This window comes from Barbatula barbatula, assembly GCF_947034865.1.
Source record: "Barbatula barbatula genome assembly, chromosome: 1".
NCBI classification, from domain to species: Eukaryota; Metazoa; Chordata; class Actinopteri; order Cypriniformes; family Nemacheilidae; genus Barbatula; species Barbatula barbatula.
Genome location: NC_136766.1, coordinates 26170413 through 26179797, shown reverse-complemented (window position 1 = coordinate 26179797; position 9385 = coordinate 26170413).

The window sequence follows — 9385 nt, the reverse complement described above, 5'->3', positions numbered from 1 at the left end:
CTCGTGCTTGTGAACCAAGAGCCTAGCGCGCTGCGCTTCATTATCTGTACAGTTCTAGTGTAGCCTGGGGATGTTTTGATGAAACAAATGTATGATAGGGAGGATGTGACCTAACATTGCCTTTCTGTCCACTCTCTTGCTCTCGAGTGACTGAGGTTCTATTTCTGGCTGAAAAAAAAATGATCGCATCAAACTGTGCAAGTGCACTCAGTAGTGCACAAAATGTTTATATATTTTGTTACTTGTTCATTATTGTTGTCGATGACAATGATGGTAATTGTTTTTTATTGTTCTATATATATATATATATATATATATATGTGTGTGTATATATATATATATATATATGAATTTGAATATAAACAAAGTTAAAAGTATTGGACTACAAGGAAGAGCACTTGGGGCTGCTACTTTTGTTTTGAAATAATTTCCTTGGATTTTTAGTTGCCACCATGTGAAGTGCATTTGTGTACTTTTTTCTTTCTAAGAAGCATTGAATGTATTCCAAAAACGTAACGGTGAAGATGGAGTCGCTCGACACGTGATGTTAAGGCGTAACCAGGACAGGACACAAACAGGAGTGAAATCAAAAGTTGTTTTTCCTACAGGAGCTCTTGAAGGGATTTATTCGCAATGGCTACCGAAAAACACACTGCCTCTACAATCCTGTTCATACAGACTTTGGACAACAAAAATGAAAAAGAAAAAAAAAGCTATTTTATTCCATACTGGAGTTTTTGTTGTTTACAAACCACACAGACATTTGTGGGTGCTTTTTCCTTCAATTTTGTGGTGATTGAATATGCGATTCTGCGGTTTCGAATCATTTTAATGGCATGACATCGAACCCGTCGCGTGCATGTCGATATAAGCGCAGCCTATGTAACTCGCTGACTGAAACAAACTTGGATCGCTGGAACACAATGCAACAGATTCCTTTATGTACTGTACCTTTATATTACAGATAGGGTGTGTTTGAGAGACAAAAGAAAGGCGACCACGTTTTTCTGAACTTCTGTTCTTTGTTTCTTTCTGATGGAATCGAAACGATCAAGACAGAAGAAATGCTTTATGCTTTTGGTAATACGGCTGAATGACAGCACAGATGACCTCTTGGTACTTGAGATGCATAAATTCAATGCTTTAACATTTTTTTTTTCCTTTTCCCCAATATTTTTTTTGCATTGTGAATTTTGTGCTGTATTGAACCGAAACAAAGAGATGGACATATCTGTGATGGATGTAGATTGTGTAGAAGAAGAGAAAATGAAGATGATGTATGACCTCAATCTGCCAGATTATTCCTTAGACACACTTTATTATTTTTGTGTGATGTTATTGTTGTCCCCAGCATTCTCTTTGAGGGTGGAAGGGTTGTAGTCATCCTCGCCATCAAGTGACTAGCACTGCCCTGATACCCTCACTATGCACTTTTCATTTTCTTAAACTGTGAGGAACATTTACTTGGGCTTGGCGAGCACAGGCCGAACGTGAGATGTCCTCTGTCTGTTGTAAATGGATGGACGCTTCGGGCTTTTGCCGCCCATAGATAAACTAGCATGCGAGAGAAAATGAGAATTTCTTCATTCTCGTTGGTGATGTTTCTTCAACAATCACTCTTACAGAAGACTGATAAGGAATGGTGCAGAAACATTGGACTTTTTCCATGCCGCGTTTCACTGAACAATGTTGATATACAACAATCTCCAAGCTTTGTTGCAATGTGGAGATTCAGAACAGTTTTTCTCGTAACTGCGTTCTCCGTCGTTAAAAGGGATTGAACTGCTTGGTCCAGGGTGCTAGCCAACACATTATTTTTTTGTGGACTTGACTGAAAAGGATTTAGAGAAAGAAGACTTGGGCGATAAAGAACCACGAAAGCTCTGTCGGCTCTACCACCATCCCCTGCTGACTGCGTTGCTGAAGTTCATCTTTGGCTTGAAGTGATTACTACACTACAATACCGTGGCTTTGGTAATGTCCCTTTTTTATTTTAATGTTTAATTGTGCTTGCTTATTAGCCAACCATATCTCTTTATTGTGCTTAAAGGAACAGTTTGAAAATTGTCATAATTTACTCACCCTCAAGTTGTTCCAAATCTTTATAGATTTCTTTGTTCCATTAACACAGAGAAAGATATTTGGAGGAATGCTGTAGCCAAACAGTTCTTGGCCACCATTGACTACCATAGGATACAAATTGCTTTTATAAATTCCTTTGTTCTGTTGAACACAAAAGAAGATATTGTGAGAAAGGTAGGAAAGCAAACAGTTCTGGGGCTCTTGGACTACCTTTGTTATTTATGGTATTTGCACCATGGTAGTCAATGGTGGCCAAGAACTGTCCTACATTCTTCAAAATTGCTTCTCTGTTCTGATGAACACAGAAAAATATTTTGAACTGAGAAATAGGCAGATTTAGAACAACTTGAGGGTGAGTAAATCATGACACAAGTTTTAATTTTTGGATGAACTGTCCCTTTAAGAACAGGCAAAACCAGTACTGGTTGAATTATAGACATAAATTATGCATTTAATTGTGCTTTTATTTTTTAAGAATAAGTATTTTGTCCAGGTAGACAGTACACATTTGCATAGCAGGAGGAGCTTCGCCCATGTCTAGGGACATCAGTGTCATAGAAACTCGGGGGTGGTTGCTTTGACTCAATAAACAACTGCATAGTAGCAACTGCATAATAAAACACTTCTAGACATACTTCAATTACATAGCAAAGATTCACAGCACACTTTGGGGCATCTCGGATGAGCAAGCATCAGTCAGACAGTTTTTTTAGGGAATCTAGTTTTCGATCTGCACATTTATGTTTCCTCTGTTTGTGTTTCAACAGATCTTTGCTGTTCCAGATCATGAGATGAAGATGGAGACTTCATCTGTATTTCTTCCTCTACTCTCCCATCAAAGGACCATGTCAATGCACACCAAGGTTGGGTTTTCCAGCACATGGAATGATGAATCGGCATCGAACTATGATCCAGGAGAAAGCAGAGGAATCATGACACCATAGTTTGACTAAAGAGAAGAACTTGGTTGGGTTTGTTTGGTGGGAGGAGAAGAACTGTGATCAGAGCAGTTGAAATCTAGGAGATCAGACCTGCACAGAATAGTGCTGTTCAAGTGCAACCAGGGTTGACTTTGCAAACACTGCACACTTATGTTTATGACTACCTGAAATTCTCCGGACACACACACACACACACACCACAAAATGGTTTTGGTTTTGTGCATTACAAACACACACTGATATTGCTCAATACACTTCCACTTAATCTCTGGCTGCCGTGTAAATAATGTATATAAGCCTTTATCATTAGGCTGTTGGGGTTTCCTGTTTGTTTTTGGATTTGTGACATGCCTTGACAGTTCACTTCAGCCTATGAAGGCACACTTAAACACAAACCATCAAAGAGATTAGCTCTATGACATAATGAGGTGTGTTTTTCTTTTAGTTAAGGGACCCTTTAAACATTGTGCTTATGAACCTGCTCTCATTTCCTATACAGACCATTTTTAGACCATTACAAAGGCAACCGTTGTTAGATTTCACTCAATTGATGCCGTGTAATTGATGACCTCAGTTACGCTTTGGTTGTAATTGGTATTGCCACACAAACCTGTTTTTGTCTTTTATTCCTTATGTCAGTATGGTAAGCTGTTTCTGTATCAGCACTGTTAGTCGATGCTTTATTACTGATGACTGTGATAACAGAAATGAAGTCTAAATTTAGGTCATTGTTTTTCGAGTCATCGTTCAAGAATCAACTTGCTTGTTTGTCCATGTGTATCTTGCATTTAAGAATATGAAAGGCAAAAACAGTTCTGTGACCTAAAGAAATTCTTCACTAGTTCACAAGTTAAAACTGGGAAAGAATTGAAAGTGATTTAGACGTCTTTAGATATATTGCCCTTTAAAAGTAAATGGGGTAACATAAAAATTTGGTTCACTAATAAGCCAACATCTTTGTTGTTATAAATTGTTAATGATAATGTAAATGTGTTTCTCATATTTTCTGTGCTAAAGCAACAATACTTTATTAATAGCATCACATTGTAAGAGCTGATCTGAGTTCCCAATTCCCGTGCGTTCATGTTAGAGAGATCTAAATAGTAACATGGACAAAGACTGACACTAGATCAGCATTGTTTTCAAAATGGCAAGTCTGTTGCATAATAAGAGAGCTTTTACTAAACTAGTCATTCTTACTATCATACACAACTGCTTAATTCTAAGGTTGGATGTCTTTTGAAATTTGCAGTAATACCTTTAGGCCATTAGAAACCATTTTGAAATAAGGTTAGAATATGCATAATGTAAATAGTTTTTGGGGTTTCTGGTTTGTTTGATGAACAATAATAAACTAACAATGAATCGTGTGTGTGTGAAGTTGTATTTTGCTTTTTAACAACAGCAGCATTCTCGCATATACAACTTTGAATATGAGCGAGAGGTTTGTATTCACACTTGATTATTGCATGCATGGAATTTTTGAAGTTTAATGAAATTGTCGTGAACATCTGCAATAAGTCAGAGATAGCTAAATGTATGCGTGTTCTTCAGTTCAGCAAGTTTCATGTTTCCTGATGTTTGATCATTTTAAGAGATTAAAGAAGTGCTTTACCAGAAATTAATATTTCCACTTTTAATACGTAGTAGGATTTGATACACAAAGGGTTATAAAAGCAAGGAATCTGTACTTTGTTAGTTATCACTTTATGTTCTAAACAAATTAGCAATCATGTTTTAAAGGACCAGTAGGTAGTTCTTTAGAGGATCTATTGGCAGAAATGCAATACACTATAAGTATGTGTTCAGAGGTGTATAAAGACACTCTCAGTTCGCGTCTTTGATAATTCACAGCACTGATTTCTCTCCGATTTCTAAAATTTGTCTCGGATTTCTCAAAACCTGTCGGCAACTGAGAACCGGGGTCAAAATCATGCAGTGTGAACTCTGCATAAGCAGACGAAATGCTCTTCACAATTACTTTTGGTAAATACATTAGGCTTATTAGACTCGATGCAGCACCGCAAGATCCGAAAGGCGGATGACATCAAAGTACCACAAGAGCGATTAGAAAAACCATAATGTTTGGTTTAAAAACGCTCTCGCATTACTTTGATGTCATCCGCCTGTCGGATCTTGCAACGCTCTTAAAGTCGAACAAGCCTCATTCCTCACAAAGAAGCGAAAATGTGAAGACACCCTAATCCTCCCTCAACTTCACCACAAGATGCTATTGTTAAAATTACACAATGGTCCCCTAAGTACATTTATTGACTATCTTGGGCAAGCTAAACAGTGGACCAAAACTGCCTTTGTAAATCTGTACTGGATTTAATTGTAAGTAGGCCTAATCCATTTGTTCAAGTATCATAAAATTAAACAAAAACACATGCCTATTTGTTCTTTTGCTTTTTCCGATCCAGACAGATAGATCCGTTTTTTAATAATGCGAATGGACCTTTATCAGAGAGGAATTTAACACCGGAAGTGTTTGTTGAAGCAGTGTCTCGATTTTTCCGGTTATGTTTATTAGGTTGCAATCGCCTATTTGACTTATAGGCCCTATACCAAATGGCACACTCCGGTATTATGGACCTCCTCCTAGTCCACATATGGTGACGTCAGGAAGTGCAGACCTATAGTGCACAAGGCATAGACATAAGAATAAGGCTGCGTCCAAATACCCCCACTTGCGGTCTTTGCACTTGACTACTGTTATGACGTATTTCCTGTTTTTGGCCCAAGTGTTCTAGTGGGCGTGAATATCCCAGGTGAGCATGTAGTATTTCTAACCTGATGGGACACACTTAGCAAGTGCAAACATGTAATTAATATGGTGTTGCAGTTTCATAAAATACATAACTCTGGAGTTTTCACCAATATAATGTGCAACACTTTACGAGCGGTATTCAAGATAGTGTGGGTTAAGGGAACGGAACTTTGACGTTTTTAAGACATTGGACAGACTTGCACTCTTACTTCCTGTCTCATGCCCGCGCTCTTTAGTGGCCAAGACAGCAAGTGGGGATATTTGGGCGCCGCCATATTGGTCGTGGCAACATTTCCATGTTTGTATACACAGTGTATACACAGTGTTACAACTTGGCATAGTTTTGATTTAAACGGGCACTAAGTTACAACTTATGCACTTCTAAATATGTTTTAGCTGAACCATTCAACTTAGTTGAATCGTAACATGAGGTATAAACTAAATATTTACGGAAGTTACTGTAGGAATAAAATAGCAGAATCACTCAACGAGCACTGTGTTTCCATTTGCCTGTGTTGTGCATGTAAAAATAAAACCAGCTTTTTTATTTCAGTGTTTTATTAGGGATAAGATTAAGAATAATTGTGTACATATTAAACCGTGTGGCCTTAAAAATCTGTATATTGGTTGTGGTAAGACTATGAAAAATAGCGTATTTGCAAATGCATTATTAAACAATAAATTCTAGTAGACAAACACCTTTTCTTTATATGTTAGTTTCTTTATTCCTTTGACAATATCTCCCAAAACAAGTGTCTTAAGCCTTTTAAGATAAATCCATAGCCGCGTTACAATTGGAAGGCTGTGTTTGTACGGCACATATGTCATTATTTCAGGTTTTATTTCAGAAAGGCAACCTTGCATTTCAAGGTAAAAATGAATCTACAATGATTACGTCTTAAAAGAAAAAAATAATAATTTCATTATGTTTAACTTTTTTAACCCCGATGACGTATGGGGTAGACAAATGTGACCTCCGGCTGCCCCAAAACCATTTCAGTGTGCTGTAAGTGCCACCAACAAAAAATTTTCAGAAAATGCAGTGTGTCAGGCCAGATTTAAAAAGTCCAGAATAGGCAAAGAAGCTGGACAAAAAAAGAAAGAAAAACATGGCAAATCTTATTTTCGGTCCGGTGTAGAAGGAACACACAAAGGAGTATAATCCAAAAATGCTGTGTTTAATAAAGTATCCACAAGGAACGACAGGAGAATCAGGAGCAAACACAACTGAAACTATTATGCTTCAAATACACATTAATAATACAAAGTCAAAGGTCAAGAGAAAACTCTAGGAAACACTGATCACCAATATGGTGACCTCCAAATGATTTTTTAACAAAAGAAATATTAAATTATTTTTAACAAAAGAAATATTAAATCATTTTTGACAAAATAAATATTAAATTATTTTTAACAAAATAAATATTAAATTATTTTTTAACAAAATAAATATTAAATTATTTTTTAACAAAACAAACATTAAGTGCTAACCCACCCATGGGCCCTGTGCATGTTAAGGGTTAAAAGTTATCTGTCAGCCGTTGTATCGAACTTTAGAGATTTTGAGTGGCCGAAATGTGACTAAAATTGTAGACTCGACCTGAACATCCCATACCGCCACAGTTAGCGCAGTTTGTATTCAGTAAACGGATTCAGGATGAATCCATCAGTTTGTTGATTGTTGAAACTGGAATTGTCTTCGAGGACCTCTTTTGAAATCTTGTGAGTTATATATTTTTATTTTTGACCACCTTCGTTTTGTCATTTACAGCTATAAACACACATTTTTGTAATTTTTATGGCTATGATTCACTTATCTCATAAAGTTTGCCAGTCGACTAACAGTTAACAACGGCTGAATTTTCATTCTGAAGACACTTTCTCTATTATAACTGCATTAATGAAACATTTCTCAGTTTTATATTTTCAGTGGGAGAATAATATTTTTGGCATAAATAATACAAAATACCATATATTCTTCTCAAAAAAGGGTTAAAGACCAGTCATTGGATCTGTACAGGTGTGTCATTTATCTACTCTCATTTTTTCTCAGCTGTTGCTCAGAGAAAGGTCTTCAGAGATGGGTGAACAAGTCAGATGGGTGCACAAAAGATTTGCATGAAGCGCCCCCGTGACAGCATGTCAAACATTACCCAGCTAAGTGAGTAGAGCAAATTCAATTCATACACAGCAACATACGTGCTTAAATGTCTGTGAAAAGAGTTTCAAGTACTGGTATTTATTTCAACCCCTCTTCATTCTGCATGGGGAATGTCCAAAGCATCTCCTGTATCTTCTGGGGCTTCAAATAATGGAAAAAGCAGGTGGATAAGGGAAAACAAAAACAGCCAGTTAATACATTATTTTCAAGTCTGCTCCACACTATCAAGGCTCTTTTATTTCTAAAACTATGAGAATCTTTTGGTAATATGTTTCGTGAGTTAAATTTAGAACAACCTGTTATTATGGATGTGTATTTAAAGATATCAATCATTGGATGAACATGTGTTTCTACTCTGATTTATCATCAACAGGTTTTGGACCAACACAGAGGACTGTCTCTCAGATAAGTGGGCAAGAAAGGTCAATGGAGCCCCCTCTGACAGCAGACCTCAGAGCAACACCTGTTCCATTTGAATGAGTTAAAGTGGTCTCCAACTTGGTGCCCGTGGGCACCTGGTTGCCCGCATGAACTGCTCTTTAATTATACTAAATCTCTGTTTGTTGTTTTTGCAGCTAAAGTTACTCAGAGAAGAACCTAAGATGCCACCTATGGACAAGCGTTGTGACCAACTAACTAAGCGGATTGGGAATAGCTTCACTTTTCGTACCTGAACAACAACCGGGGAAAACAAATAAACGTAATACAAACATCAGCATAATATAAAAAAGAATTATGTTCTCAGTATGTTACCCTGTCGAATTTTGCTACCTCCATACAAAACAGCAATAACCCCTCCCCCAACCCAACCCCTAAACCTAAGTTACCCCTTTCCAACCCAATCACAACACCAGGGGAGCAAAATTAGACGTACCCAAAAAGGAACAACATGTAATTGATTATGTTTTTAGGTTACCATCCCAGCGACAGAAAAGAAACAGTTTTGTACTTTTTTCTGACTGTGTAGGATATGTTTATGTTGGCCTGACTGTATCAAACTGTATCAAACACAAACATTTGTCATATTGTATCATTTTTACATCATGTGCGAGTGCTCTGTACACTTATAAGCTTGTCTTGTTCTCACCTGGGTCCAACTAACACAAAAGAAAATTTTGAAAATAAAGTCTTTGGACTTTAGACTAATTTCATGTCAGAAATAAAAAGTGTTGGTTGATCTTGTGGACCTTGATTTCACATGCACTAGTCTTAGGTCACCTTTTGTACTGTCTCTCTATATTTAAATGCACATAAACTGTGCGTGAGCACATTCTCATATTACGAAAATACACACACGACCTCTGTTACCATTTTGTCTTCACTACTAGTTTGCCTTTTTATTTTTACTGGAAAACACGAGGTCAAACACTGAAAATACACGTATCCCCATCTGATATGTTGTTTTTCAGTCAGATTCATTCTTGCTGTCAG